Here is a 15,089-nt window from a genome sequence, read left to right as displayed (position 1 = left end):
ACACATGACCATTCATAACCAGAACACTGGCAGGGATGTGTGAGAGAGAGAGAGACTTCCTGAAGGAAGCTGAAATGTGAACAGACCACATCCACTGCATTGTGCAGAACTATCTGCTACAAGTCATCAGGAAGAAAGTATGGGTCAGCACAGAGTCTCATGTTGCAATGCAAAAAAAAAAAAAAGGGTCAAGAGATCCTGAAGTCCTTTGGAAGTAGAAAGACTACTTTGACCAAATATGGAGAAAGGGGCATCAAGTAAGTCCTTTTATATGCACTGATACCATTTACCCTTCAGGGAGATTCAATCAGACAGCCCAACTTACCATAGCCAGCCAGTCATCCAAAGAATGTCTGCATCAAATTTCAGAAAAATTCTATGAACAGATTTTCTGCAATAAATCAAACAGTGTGAAAAATAGCATTTTATTTCTTTTTAATTAATAAAATGTATTTATTTATTGCCCTAAAATTACAGAAAACGTTATTGAACAGTTTTTGGCAATTAATTTACAGGTATGAAAATTGTCCCTTTTTTTTTTTGTCCCTGTGGGAGGCCCTGGGGGACCCAGGAAGAGTTAATCCATAATTCCAAACTTCCATGACCAGACAGATCACCAAGGAATGTCCCCCACCAAATTTCATTGAACAGTTTTTGAGAAAATACCCAAACAGACCACAGCACAACACTGGGGATGAATTTGATGGCATTAGTCCTTAAGGACCTTCAGTCCACAGAACTAAAAATTGAAGTGGAATGGATTTATCAGCCTACATAATGCTGGTTAAGATTCAGGTTTATATTGATATTTTTCTCATACCTAATTTGGTATCATTGAAAATTTAGATTTGACAGAATCCCAGACTCCATTTAATCTACTCAATCAATCACCTCTATTATTGTAACAAGTGATTATTTTCATTGTTGTGAACTCATCTGGTGATGACTGTTATAATAGAGGGAGTGGAGGGAGGGAAAATTCATTTTGATGACAGTGATAACAGAAACTGTAAGCTATGTGATCTGTTATCTCAAAGTTGTCCTTTTTAAGATCATAAAATATATGAATAAATAAATTATTACATTTTCTTGGGAAAAGAAGGGGGGAGACATGTTAACCAATGGAAAGAAGGTATATGTATGAATATTCGTGTCAATGCTATATTTGAGTTTGTTTATTTTTATATGAGTTTGTAAAATAAATAAATCCTAAAGGTTGTTTGGGGGGGGATTGAGCATTATAATATAATGGATGTTGCTGGATGAGAGAAATAAATATAACGCAATACTAAAATACCCTTACTGGCCGTATGAGCATTGTGTTCTTAATGATTTGCAATTCTTTAATTAAGATCCTGTTGTCTTAAGTACAATTTTTACATATTCAAATCAAATTATCATTTGTTCATGTTTGCAAATGAAGGAATATTTGTGCATTTGCAGTTAATAATGAGACAAATTTAACTCCATAGGAAGTTAGCTTTGACTTAGTGAAAATTAGCATGTAATGTCCACAAAATGTCTTGTAAATGTCTCTAGAGTCGTTATCAGGTTACAAAAACAGCGATTTTAGTTTTTGAAGTGTTTATTTTTTGCTTACTTTCGTATAATATACCAGAAACAAAGCTGTTAGCAATTAGCTACACCAGGAAGTGACGCCACCTCCGCAAAATGTCTTGTAAATAAGTTCAGAGGTGTTCCAAAAATGGCGTTTTCATTTTTAGACGTATTTATTTCTCGCTAGTTTTTACAGAATATATGAAACAACAAAGCCACTTTGGAGAGACCAGCTGCTGACATCACAGTGCCGCTCTACTCTGATTGGCTGTCACCCGCGTCACTCAAACACAAAACGGATCAGATTGAAACAAAATGTGACTTTTTGACCTCTTAAAATACATCAAGGTTAGCCATCTTTGAACTTGTCGAAGGTTTGTGTCCCAAGAATGTTCCCTGTGAATTTGAAGACCCTGGCAGTAATAGGACTGGAGTTATACTGAGCACAGACGGACGGTCGCCTTCACTATACCCGATGGCCATATTTGAGGGCCTTGGGAAAGAAACTTAAAAGAGTTCTGAAAATGCAACAACGTAACAAAATTTTAAAACATTAATGGGATCAGAAACCTTTTCCCAAATCACTGTACTGCTGCAGGATTTGGAGTTCGTCCAACACAGGAATCTAAAGACACACAATCCGCACCTTTTAACTCCTAACCAGTCTGCTCCGCTCGTTTTCTGACTCTGCTAGTTTTTCTGCACTCTCTCTCTCTTTCTCTCTCTTTATTGTGCAGGCCATTATATAACACATATCAGATTGTTCTCCTCCTTTATTCTCCACCTCCTCCTCCTTTTCACCCCACTAATTACTGTTCCCACTGGGGCTCTGCTATCTTTAGGTCGCTCTGCTGACTGAGGATGTGCATCATATGTGTGTGTGCCTGCGCACGTACAGACACGCACACTTGAATCGACTGCCTCTCCAGTGTTGATAATTCTATTTTTTTTTTTTTAATGTTTCCAGTTATGCGTCTGTTCACGCTAATAAAACAACCGGCCAAAAGGGCAAGCGTAGCCAATGGTATGTGTGGCTACATAACAAGCCTGTAACGCACGACACGCACTAAGTGGTTGACATTTGCTGACATTTCTGGCTCCTTGTGCAGAAAATGGCAGTAATTTACCTTCACTGGTCATGCAAGGGGATGTGCGGACTTACTTTGGGTAATTTAAACAACTGCTGTGCCAAAACGTTCTTTGTTTGATTTGTATTTTTCCCAATTAAAAACGCTGTGTTTATTGATTTTTCTAATGTTTGCTCGCTAATCTGTGCACATAGACGGGTCAAGTAGATATCAATCTACCACAGAGGGCTGACATTTGAGCATCTTCTTATCCAGTTGCTGAGGTCCTCAACATTGAGGCGTCTGCGCACTCAATTATGCTCAAGAAAGTGGGTCACATGGGCAAAATGTCAGAGCTGAAGTTATCTCACAGTGCAAGTAGAATGTCTCTTCTGAATCTCTTTAAGTAACTATTTATTTGATATGAAGGCATTCCAGCAGTGCCCAAGGATCATCCGAAGTGTCATGGAAGTTGGACCTTTGCTCTCTTGAAAAGATATCTGCATCACCAAATGCAGAAGATCTGTCTAGAGATCTTAGAACCTAAGCTTTTCGAAGGCATCTCCCCATCTCAAAGGCCCTTGAGACATGAACATTGCCAAAATAAGTGAATCTCTCTACAAGTTAAACATTTTCAACACAAACAGAACATTTCTGATGGTTGAGTCCAAGATCATAGTCTTGATCCAGGACAATCACAAATCCAGGCACTCTTGATTCCTTACCCAGCTTCTTAATTGTCATAATCAGGGCATTCACGGATTCTACAAAGACTACAGCATCATCCAGAAAGTGAATAACAGTGGGGGGGAGACATCCTGAAAAAGTGTTAATAGTGGTACGTCAAGAATCACTGGTAAAAAATGCACCCCTGTTCTATATCGGCCCTGAGGCCCATTGGTACCAGTGCTTGTCCTCGGATTCCGTAGCATGTAGATCTCATTTTAACACAAGTTATTTCCCAGCCAAGACTACTACCAATGTACAGCTGGGTGGAGTGGGATGATAAATGGTCTGCATTTATATAGCGCTTTTCCATCTGCATCAGACGATCAAAGTGTTTTACAATAATGCCTCACATTCACCACAACATCAGGGTGCTGCCATACAAGGCACTGACTACACACCGGGAGCAACTAGGGGATTAATGACCTTGCCCAAGGGCCCTTAGTGATTTTCCAGTCAGGCTGGGATTTGAACCAAGGATCCTCTTGTCTCAAGCCCAATGTTTAATGACTAGACCTTCACCTCCCCAATGCAGATGAAATGTCTTGTCCAAGTACAAAAGCAGGTACCCTGAAGAAATCACACTTGGAATCAAACCCCGGTGTCGCAGACCGAACGGTCCTCCCTAAAAATCGGACCATCCTGCCATCACAGTGCATGCGTCATTAGCCGCGGTTCACCAATTGCCACCTCGTTTCTGCTTAACAGCCGCATGCCAGTCATCTATCTCAGCAACAGATATCTGAAGCTTTGTACAACAATCATTTCCACATAAATTCAGCATTATTTCATCATAAAAGACAGAGGAAGCGATCAGAGTGCCGCGACTACACAGGCTGCAAGCTGATGCGTTCATCGTGCCTCCGTCATTTCAAAACATCAGTAGTGTCTCACCGATTACCGCCTCGTTTCTGCTTAAAACTGACTTTAGAATGATTTATGAAGTTTTATCTTGTCATCTGATGGTTAATAATCACATAAATCCATCTGATTGCTTTGGGTGGAGAGAGTCTGTCTCAGATGAACTGATGTGGTCCCAAATGATACATGCGCAATGAAGGCAGGGTGGACCAATTTTTAGGGGGGGACCATTCGGTCTGTGACACCAGCCTGTAGGTTGGTAGTGTAACTTCTATGCCACAGAGCCACCTGTTCTACAAGTGAAGTAAGTAAGTCCTACACATGTAGGCTCTGAGGCCCAGACGCCAGTGCAACTAGTTACCAGAAATTCAAACTGCGCCAGTGACATTGCAGTATTTTTTGTTTTTTTTTGCGATATATCAACCTAATCTCATGCCATTTCGTGCTGATATCATAAAATGTGGTGTAACGTGGGTGGGAGTTCTGTGGAGGTTCTAGTTAGGGGAAAGGGTAGGGTTAGAAATAGTAAAATAAAGAAAATTAATTTAAAAAACGTGAAGAAATACGGGGATCTTCACATGGCATTATCAACTCCATTTGAAAAGAATAACTGATTCTTGAATGATTAGTGTGATTTTGTGGCCAAAATTATACTTAAAAACTGAAAAACAAAGTTGAAAGACTCGGCGAGAAGTCACAACAAATTACCGGTTTTTGGTCAACATCAGCCTTTCTGCACGCAAAGTATTTCAATACAACTGACATTGATTATACTACTGGGAGAGGCTTCAGCGCCCCCGTGATACTTAACTGGACTAAAGGGGCACTGAAAATGGATGGATGACATTGATGTCTTAGCATCACAGTTCTATCCAATGCTAAGCTAAGCTAACTTTGCTACACTGAGTTTTTTTCACAGCCAAATACAAGTCAAGTGTGGGTGCATGTGCTGGTGCTGTGCTTCACTGTATCCACAACACCACGGAGCCACCTTGGGTTCTGGTTCGCAGCCACCCAGGCATCCCTACATTTCTAAAATACGTAACCACCTTACAATCACAGCCAGGTGAAACGTGGGCATCCCCTTGGTCTTCTCCAGCTAGTGGGGTCCTCAACACTCAGGTACCTCTTGATCATGCACAGAGAAATGCACCACGTGGCCAAAATGTTGAAGCCAACGCTCCCTCACATTGCAAGTGATAGTCCTCATTTTAGTCTCTCTAAAGGTGCCCTGACACTTGCACAACTTTCATTCACACACTTGCACATACGTCATCGCGACAATCCCGCCTGCTGTGTTCTCAGCTGGATGACGTGCTTTGTTCCACCAGCTGCCACACTCTCTGTGCTGGATGCTGCATATTTAAAACAATTATTTTGTGGCAGAGTAATAATTTTCTCTGCAAGTTGGCTGCTGAAAACAACTGTAATCACTTCCTGAATCACAGAGGTGCCATCCAGCAGCAGCCGTTCGCACCATGCATGCTGAATGAGCTGGAAAAAGCATTTGGAGCCATCGATAAAGGCAATTATTTGTCATATTTATATTGTCATGGCTTGGTAAGACAGTTGCAAGATGTTTCCTTCTTGTGTGCAGCTGTAAAAGTATGTTTATGATAGATTTAACATGTCGTTATAACCCTTCAGACGAGGTGCGCTCTGATGCGGTGCACTGACACAACCACTCGCTCTGTTCACTTCTTCTTTACTCCACTTGATGAGCTGCACATAGTGTTGGTGAGCAGATCACGCCACATTGCACGACATTTATGCATGAAAGATTTTTTTGAACATTTCAAAATTCTCTATGTGCAATTGCACGTGCCAGCGCCCCTCTCATGTTCAGTCTATACCCGTTAAAGACGAGTTTACTCTCCTGCATGACACAGGTCCTGCAAGTGTCAGTGCACCTTAAGTCACCGCTCGTTTGATACAAAGTCATTCCAGCTGAGGCCGAGTACCAAAGACATCCAGTCGTCACCTTTGGTCACTGGTTAGCCAATACAATGTAACACAGTCAATTACAATGCAATACATACAAAAACAACGCAACACAACCAAATACAATGCAAAGAGAATATATGGTTCTTCTGTTCTGATGTTTCACAATAACAGCCCTAAGTATAAGGTCATGTACACAGGAACCTCTTTCCTGAGAATTTGAACTTGTCCAAGGTCTGAGTTCCAAGAATGGTTCCTGTGCATTTTAAGACCCTGAACTCATGCTGAACACAGAGAGATGGACAGACGGATACAAAGTCTTTGCAATACCCGATGGCCATATTTTGGCCTTGTGTAAATATACGAGGTCTGTGATAAAAAAAAGCGGTCCTTTTTATTTTTTTCAAAAAATAAATGGATTTGATTCATATGTTTTTACGTCAGACAAGCTTGAACCCTCGTGCGCATGCGTGAGTTTTGTCATGCCTGTCGGTGACGTCATTTGCCTCTGGGCAGGCTTTGAGTGAGGTGTGGACTCCCCCCCCCCGTCGGAATCTCTTTGTCTGAGAAGCTGCAGGGAGAAGGCGCGCGTTGCTTTATCAAATTTTTTCAGGACCGGTGAGGGATATCCGTGTGGACACTATTCGAGAAATTCAGCTGGTTTTCGGTGTAAAGTTTAACGGCCGATGAGAGATTGTGGAGTTTCTTTCGCTTTAAGCACAGCCCACAAAGCGGATCGGCGCGGCGCGGTCAGAGGTGGCATCCGTCTGGCTGTTTCGAGCTGAAAACATCCTAATTTAAAGCTCTGTTCACCCAGGACATCGTACAGAGACGTTTCAGAAGAAGCCGGCATCAGGAGTTTACCCGGACCTTCCACTGTTAAAGGAGATTTTGTAATGAAAGAATGTGAGGACGAATTTGCCGAGTCAGATCCGTGATGACGTGGCAAATCCGTCTGCGCCGCGACAGGAAAAACACCGTCGTGTTGAAAACCATTTGGAAAATTCAGGCGGCTTTTGATGGCTTTCAACAAGTGAGTATCTGAGAAATTGTTTAACAGCTTGGGCATGTTCCAACTTGTCCATTAAGGTTTCCAACGGAGGTGTTTTTCCTGTGGCGACCCCCCGCAGTCGGGTCCGGCCCGACATGCAAATCTGCCCGCACGTTCTTTCATTACAAAATCTCCTTTAACAGTGGAATGTCTGGATAAACTCCTGATCCCGAATTCTTCTGAAAGTTCTCTATTATCTCACGAAGTCTTGGGTCCACAGAACCTGAAATTAGGAAGTTTTCAGCTTGAAACAGCGAGACGACGCCGCCTCGGAGCGCAGATCTCCGTCGGGCGCCGTGGGCCATCCTTACAGCAACAGTAAAACTCCAAAATCTCTCATCAGCCGTTAAAATTTTCACCAAAAACCAGCTGAATTTATCGAATGGTGTCCACTCAGTTGTGCTTTACAGGTTTTGAAAAAAATTTTATCAAACAAAGCAGCAGTCTCTGAGCCATTCCTAAACAATGAAAAAAATCGATGAAAGGGTGGGCCACTCCTCACTCAAAGACTGCCCACAGACGAATGACGTAACCGACAGGCGTGAAAAAACTCTCCCATGCCCACGAGGGTTCAAGCATGTCTGTTGTAATCACACGTGATTCAAATCCATATAGTTTTTGAAAAAAATAATAAGGTCCGTTACATTTCTCACAGACCTTGTATAACACAATGCTAAAATACTCTTGACCGTATGAACATAACAATAGGAAACAAAATGTGACCCCTTGAAATAGATCAAGGTTAGCCATCTTTGAACTTGTCCAAGATCTGTGTCCCAAGAATGTTCCCTGTGAATTTGAAGACCCTGGCAGTAATAGGACTGGAGTTATGCTGAGCAAAGATGGACGCAAAGCCTTCGCAATACTCGATGGCCATATTTTAGCATTGGGTAATCAACAGGATGCAGTTGTGTTGCAAGTAAGATTTATTACTTAATTTGTACAATCTGCTTTACACAGATGTATTTTTCTGAACCCTGCAGTGCAAGTGGCAGACACACGGGTAACTGCAAATCTCAGCAAAATAATGCAATAATGACAGTGCGCCCCCTACGTTGGTTAACAGGTAACTGGAATTGTGTCACTGAGTTTTCGGTGTCTCAGTTAAATCAGCATGACAAATGTCCAGATTTTGGAAGAGCTCCTTTTGAGATGACGTGTACGAGATGCCAACACCGACAAAGATTCCTCGGGTTGCACTGTGTTAGTGGATAAACCAAGACTACTTTTAGGGCTTTCTTTGGCTTCCAGCTCATGTTTGTTCCAAGTGCATGTAATGTGACTGTCATGTGTAATCGTAACGCTGGACTCCCCTTCTTCATATGGTAACTACAGTCTACATACAGTAGAAGCATTCCACAGTCCTGAATGTCACCCGATCCTAAGCAGACCTGTTGTCTCCTCTGCACAGAAGGAAGCATGGTGCAGAGATTAGCCCACATTAAGTCACAGCTAATGGGGGCTTTATGACAGACCATCAACAGACATGCAGCGCAGCGTGCACTCAGCCAGTTCAGCTCCTTCATGCAGCTCTTCATATGAGTTCTACTGGTTGGTATGCAGAAGCTACACTGCCAACGTTCCACTTACTGAAAGAAACCAAGCTGGTTTTCACAGTTATTGCAGGGCACACAGGCTGCCAAATACTTTGGTCCGTCTGTCTTTAAGTTCAGCATCACCTGTATGACAGCATGACTACAGTGAAGCAAGTGTTCAAAAAGACTCAACTCATCCTTTATTTGTAAAGCATGTTTAAAATGACAGTAGTCAACCAAAGTGCTGTACATAATTAAAAAATGGGCACCAAGTTACCAATTATAACTAAATGAATTAAAAATAACAATAAAATTACAATAGGCAATAAAACAGATAAAAGGTAAAGTAAAATAAAGAGTAAAAAGCAGTAAGAAATAATGTAATTTGATTTAATTTTATTTACATCGTGCCAAATCACAACAAAGCTTCCTCAGGTGCAACGCATACGTAAGCTCTAACCTTACCAACCCCCAGAGCAAGCACACAGGCAACAGTGGTAAGGAAAAACTCCTTCTGAGGAAGAAACCTCAAGCAGACCAGACTCAAAGGGGTGACCCTCTGCTTGAGCTATGCCACCAAAACACTGCAAATAAGGTAAATTTGTCAGCATTAAGCAACAAGAAAAACAGAAGAAATACTGAGGTGAAACAGACCACATAGCAACCAACGCACCCCCTAACTTTTTAGATTTTAAAAACAATTCCGATGACTAAATTATGACTAAAACTAAGTGACACTTTTGTCAGGACAAACACTAAATAAAAGACTGGTATCAATGCCACTTATTTGCACTGCAGTAGTTTTCACTTCACTTCTGACCCCTGGACTGCAGTTACATAGAAGAGAAGTGACTAATACACACTCCTGTCCCATTGGTGGCAGTAGTGTGCCAACAGTTTGCCAGCTGTCAAGAAGCTCTACAAAAGAAGAGAAGGCAGCTGCAGCAGCAGAAGATGAGAGCTGAATAAACAATATTCTGCATGGACATTATAAGCGGTGAAGTGGCATCTTTCAAAAACAGGCTGAAACAGAAGCATTGATGTGTTTTTGAAATGCATCAGCACAGTTTTTAAACAGTAAGAAGACAGAAATTCTACGAAAAATGTACTATTTTGAGCATTTTGTGTTGGAAAAAAAGCATCCACAATTGTGGATGATGACATCACAGAAGGGACTGTTAGGTGCCATGTTCATGTAGCTTTTATTTTTCCTGAGCGCTTTGCCTCTTCTTGTGCAGCTGATCCAGGTGCTTTAAGCTGAAAATGTCTGAACTTTTCAGAAAGGTGTGGTGTTGTTACTGCAGCAACTTGTCGGGCAACTAATCACACGGAGCAAAATTTATCACCCTCACGGAAGGACAAGCTTGTTTTTGCCATCTCTATCTACACATTCAGCTGATTTGACACAAAATCTGTCACAATAGAAGCGGAAAAAAAAAAAAACTTTCTCTACAACAGCAAACTGAACAGCCATGTTCCAGCTGAGGGTGAGTACTTTTATCACTATACATATTATAAGCTACTCATCTGTTTATTGTTGACATATAAACAAATCCTACAAGAAACATTCTTTTTAATGAAGTGTTTCTCTGCACCCTCACAATGTTTTTCTTTTTTTTGGGGGGGGGGGGGGGGGGCACACGGACACAGTACCTTACAGTACACAGATCTTCATGGGACAGTAATGAACACAAGCAGTCCCCCTGGTTTCTCTTCTTCTGTCTCTGCCTCACATGATTGACTGCTATGACATTTTGTACTTTTGCTCAATAGGTTTGATGATCTTCTCTCTCCAGAGAGATAAAATACAAGTCATTAAAGCAAAATGTGCTGCTGAAGGACACAAACAAATGACAACATGACCACCTGTTTCCGAGCACAGAGATGATTTGCCTACCAACCAGTCCTTCTGGGAAAAAGCAGAAACTAAACAACAGCAATCGATCCTATGCTGTCTTTGTATCTATTAGTCTCCTTTCTTTGTCTGTCTGTCCCCTTTTGTCTCAACCAGTGTCTCTCCAAGTCCTTCACTGAGAAACACAGAAGCAAAGCCCAGCACGCAGAAAGGCAGTGAGCAACAGACCACAGACACAGAAACAACTGATCAAAGTCAGTGCCAACTCCTCCAGAACAGAGAGAAGAGAGCAGAGCTTTGTGGCAGCTCAGGCTCTCTGTGACGTCATCAGGCACAATATCAAAAATAAATCAGCACGTGGCTCAAAACAAACTCCCGGCCTGAATTCCAGCTTGTCGTTGCATTTAAATATTTTCTTTTCACAATATCATTTTTACAGTCCAAAAAAAAAAAATGTATTCAGTAAAAATGAAGTAAGCAGATCGAACAGTGACGCTGCATGACACCGGTTTTTAAAACGCAAAGGAAGTTTTTTTGTTTGTTTGTTTTTTTAAAGACGCTACTGAATTCGGTTTTAAAGCGTCTGAATCGTTGCTTTGCATCCTTATACAAGCATGTTTTTCTTCCTACGAAAGCTAAAGTTTGTCATTAAATGAAGCGCTTACGGTAATGAAAGGTTCAGGAATCGGCGGAGCAGCCCGGAACTGTCCTCCTGTTTGGGTCTCAAACTGCTTCCAGTCCCACAAAACGAAAAAAAAAGAAACCAAAAATCAAACGGAAAAAAACCCCTAGGTGTCTTCACCTTATCCCCCTCCGCGCACTCTCACAGAAACACACACGCGCACTGAACTCAGCTGATTCTCTCTCTCTCTCTCTCTCTCTCTCTCTCTCGACCCACCCTGTTCATCCTGAGCACTGCAAAAAAACGTCTGCACTGTTTTGAATAAATAAAATAAAATAAAACAAATAAAAAAATAATGTGGAATTACTCTGTGATATGACTAGAGGCGTGTCCATGGGCGGAGTCGGGGGTGTGTGTGAGCGGTAATCATCCTGCGTGACGTCACCCATAGGTTTTCTGTAGAGACTCTTGCGTTTAAAACACTCAGGAGGTGTGTATATATATATATAAGGTTGGGTAGAATTACTTCGAAATGTAATCCAAAAGTAATCAGATTACAAGTAATCAAATGTATGTACATACATACATGTAATCCACACGTATTCTTTCAAAGTAATCCTACCCAACCTTGTATATATATATATATATATATATATATATATATATATATATATATATATATATATATATATATATATATATATATATATATATATATATATATATATATATATATATATATATATATATGATGATCATCATCATTTATTGTCATTACACTTAGAAGTGCAACGAAAGTATCTTCACACCCATTTACCTCAGACAAAATACAACAATTAATCCACAATTATTACTAGTTGAATGTAATAACGGCACATATCAGAATTAAATCAACCGCACATATACATTTGATATTGTTTATGTGCGCTAAAGTAGTCACAAGTAGCTATGTGTCTGTGTATAAATAAATAAATATATATATATATATATATATATATATATATATATATATATATATATATATATACACACACACACACGCGTGTGTGTATATATAGTAGCATGTAGCACACTCTGATGCAGTTTAACTTCTCTTGCAGGCCATACATGGTTTGTGCATAACTGTGTTACATAATCCTTAACACCTCCTCTCATTTCACCCATCAACCAGCAGCCATTCACAAACTCGGGTTTCACCCACTCATAGGTTAACTAAATTGAGTTCTCTGTCTTGACAGGAGACAAGGATGAGGATTCTTCCAAGAGGAACGAAGATGACTATGAAAGGAATACTGTGAGGAAAATCAATCTTAAAAGTATTAAATGTTACTGTAAAAGGGATGGTGTCACAATCACGTCTGCAGGATTTAAAGGGGGATTAATGTGAATATATTTTTAAGTTTTGAGTACAGTAGCTGAACTTGTTGACATTACAGAGGGTAAAAACCCACCATTTATTACTATGTTGGCCTTTTGCGTGGCAGAAAAATGAGTGTTGAAACATGCAAGGAAATTATGTCTCCAAGTACTTCTGCATGAGTGATCCAAAATACACTCCAAAATAAAACCCATACATTCCAACGATATGTGCTGCTCTGGCTGTGCTTCAGGTGATATTTCAACATGTGTACAGAGCAGAATAACAGAGCACGTAATACTGCAGTAGTAGCTTCTATGGAATGTTCTCCACAAAAAAAGGATAATTGGTGGACCAACCTAAAAAAGTGCTTCAGTAGGTAACACTCAAATTAATTAGGTTGACCTAACTTAACAAACAACATTTATGCCAGTGTGTGAATGTAACTGAAACAAACTTAAACAACATTTATGCCAGTGTGTGAATGTAACTGAAACAAACTTAACAAACAACATTTATGCCAGTGTGTGAATGTAACTGAAACAAACTTAACAAACAACATTTATGCCAGTGTGTGAATGTAACTGAAAAACTTAAACAACATTTATGCCAGTGTGTGAATGTAACTGAAAAACTTAACAAACAACATTTATGCCAGTGTGTGAATGTAACTGAAACAAACTTAACAAACAACATTTATGCCAGTGTGTGAATGTAACTGAAACAAACTTAACAAACAACATTTATGCCAGTGTGTGAATGTAACTGAAACAAACTTAACAAACAACATTTATGCCAGTGTGTGAATGTAACTGAAACAAACTTAACAAACAACATTTATGCCAGTGTGTGAATGTAACTGAAAAACTTAAACAACATTTATGCCAGTGTGTGAATGTAACTGAAAAACTTAAACAACATTTATGCCAGTGTGTGAATGTAACTGAAAAACTTAACAAACAACATTTATGCCAGTGTGTGAATGTAACTGAAACAAACTTAACAAACAACATTTATGCCAGTGTGTGAATGTAACTGAAACAAACTTAACAAACAACATTTATGCCAGTGTGTGAATGTAACTGAAAAACTTAAACAACATTTATGCCAGTGTGTGAATGTAACTGAAAAACTTAACAAACAACATTTATGCCAGTGTGTGAATGTAACTGAAACAAACTTAACAAACAACATTTATGCCAGTGTGTGAATGTAACTGAAACAAACTTAAACAACATTTATGCCAGTGTGTGAATGTAACTGAAACAAACTTGATTAATTTTAACATCATCAACTGAATCAATTTCTTTAGGTTTCTCTCTCTCTCTCTCTCTCTCTCTCTCTCTCTCTCTCTCTCTCTCTCTCTCTCTCTCTCTCTCTCTCTCTCTCTCTCTCTCTTTTTATTTTTTTGTTTCTAGTGGAAAAAAGGGGGTGGTGGCCAAGTGGTTAGTGTGCTTGGTTTAAGTGTGGAAGGTTCCTGGTACAAATCCCACCTCTGCCACATTTCTCCATGTAACATGGAGTTGCATCACGAAGGGCGTCCAGCGTAAAACTTGTGCCAATTCAACATACAGATCCACCTTGAAATACAAGGGAGCTGTTGGGGAAAGTGTAGCGACACGGACCCACAACAGGGGGCACAAATGAACGGTCAATAGATGAGCCAAAAGGTAACAATTTAATGTTGTGAATGTGCACAACGATTATACAGACAATCACAGAATCTGATAACAGTCAATACACAAAGGTGACGTGTGGGCAGGCTCGAGGATAGAAGACGTCTGTCCTGAGAAGAGCCGGAACCACACGACTTCCACCACCACAGAACCCGGTGAATACTGGAGCCGCCAAGTCCCGAATTCCCAGGTGATCACCGTCCCCGACTGTCGGATCTGGTACTGCTGGCGAGGAGCACAAACAGTGAGATGTGGCTGTGTGCATACCCAGTAACAAAACAGTCAGAAGGTGGAAAGTCACCTCCACCTCTAATCACACACTCGTGCAGCTCCTGTTAAACCACTTATCTGGACTGGGTGTGAAGCGTAGCCGTTGCTGTTCACACCAAACGCAAATCCCGCAGATAAGGCACACCACAGGAAAATGGCTGCAAAAGAAGCTCAGACTATTACACAAGGTTTTGTTCAGCAGAGAAAATTACCTTCACAGGTAGATGATATCTCGGCAGCGAGGTGGAGATGACGTCCGGCTTTTATGGAGTGGATTGATGAAGTGGAAATGGGTGACAGCTGTCATGAGTTGATGAGTGACAGCTGTCAACCCCGGCTGTGTCCATGGCAGCAGCGCCCTCTGTGCCTGAAGCCCGCACTTCAGGCAGGTCGCCCTCTGGTAGTGGGCCAGCAGTACCTCCTCTTCTGGCGGCCCACACAACAGGAGCAGCCGAAGGGACTTACTTTTTAGTGAAAAAAGAATTGTTGGTCCAACTTTTAATAAGTGTTTAAATTACACTGAAAAAAGAGAATAGCTGAACCAACTTAAGTCAATTGTTTCATTTCGTAA

General features: G+C 40.7%; 1 protein-coding gene across 1 annotated transcript in view; it reads right to left on the bottom strand.

Annotated features, from left to right (window-relative positions):
* The window catches only part of LOC117501584 (growth factor receptor-bound protein 10-like), a 98,227-nt gene extending 86,828 nt beyond the window's left edge, over positions 1–11,399 (bottom strand). The window contains exon 1 of the mRNA XM_034160495.1: positions 11,259–11,399. The gene's annotated coding sequence lies outside the window, so the exon portion shown is untranslated. The remainder of the gene's footprint in view (positions 1–11,258) is intronic.
* Positions 11,400–15,089: the final 3,690 nt, after the last annotated feature.

Source organism: Thalassophryne amazonica, chromosome 20 (assembly GCF_902500255.1).
Source record: "Thalassophryne amazonica chromosome 20, fThaAma1.1, whole genome shotgun sequence".
In the NCBI taxonomy this organism is placed as follows: Eukaryota; Metazoa; Chordata; class Actinopteri; order Batrachoidiformes; family Batrachoididae; genus Thalassophryne; species Thalassophryne amazonica.
This window is presented reverse-complemented; position numbering and strand designations above follow the sequence as displayed.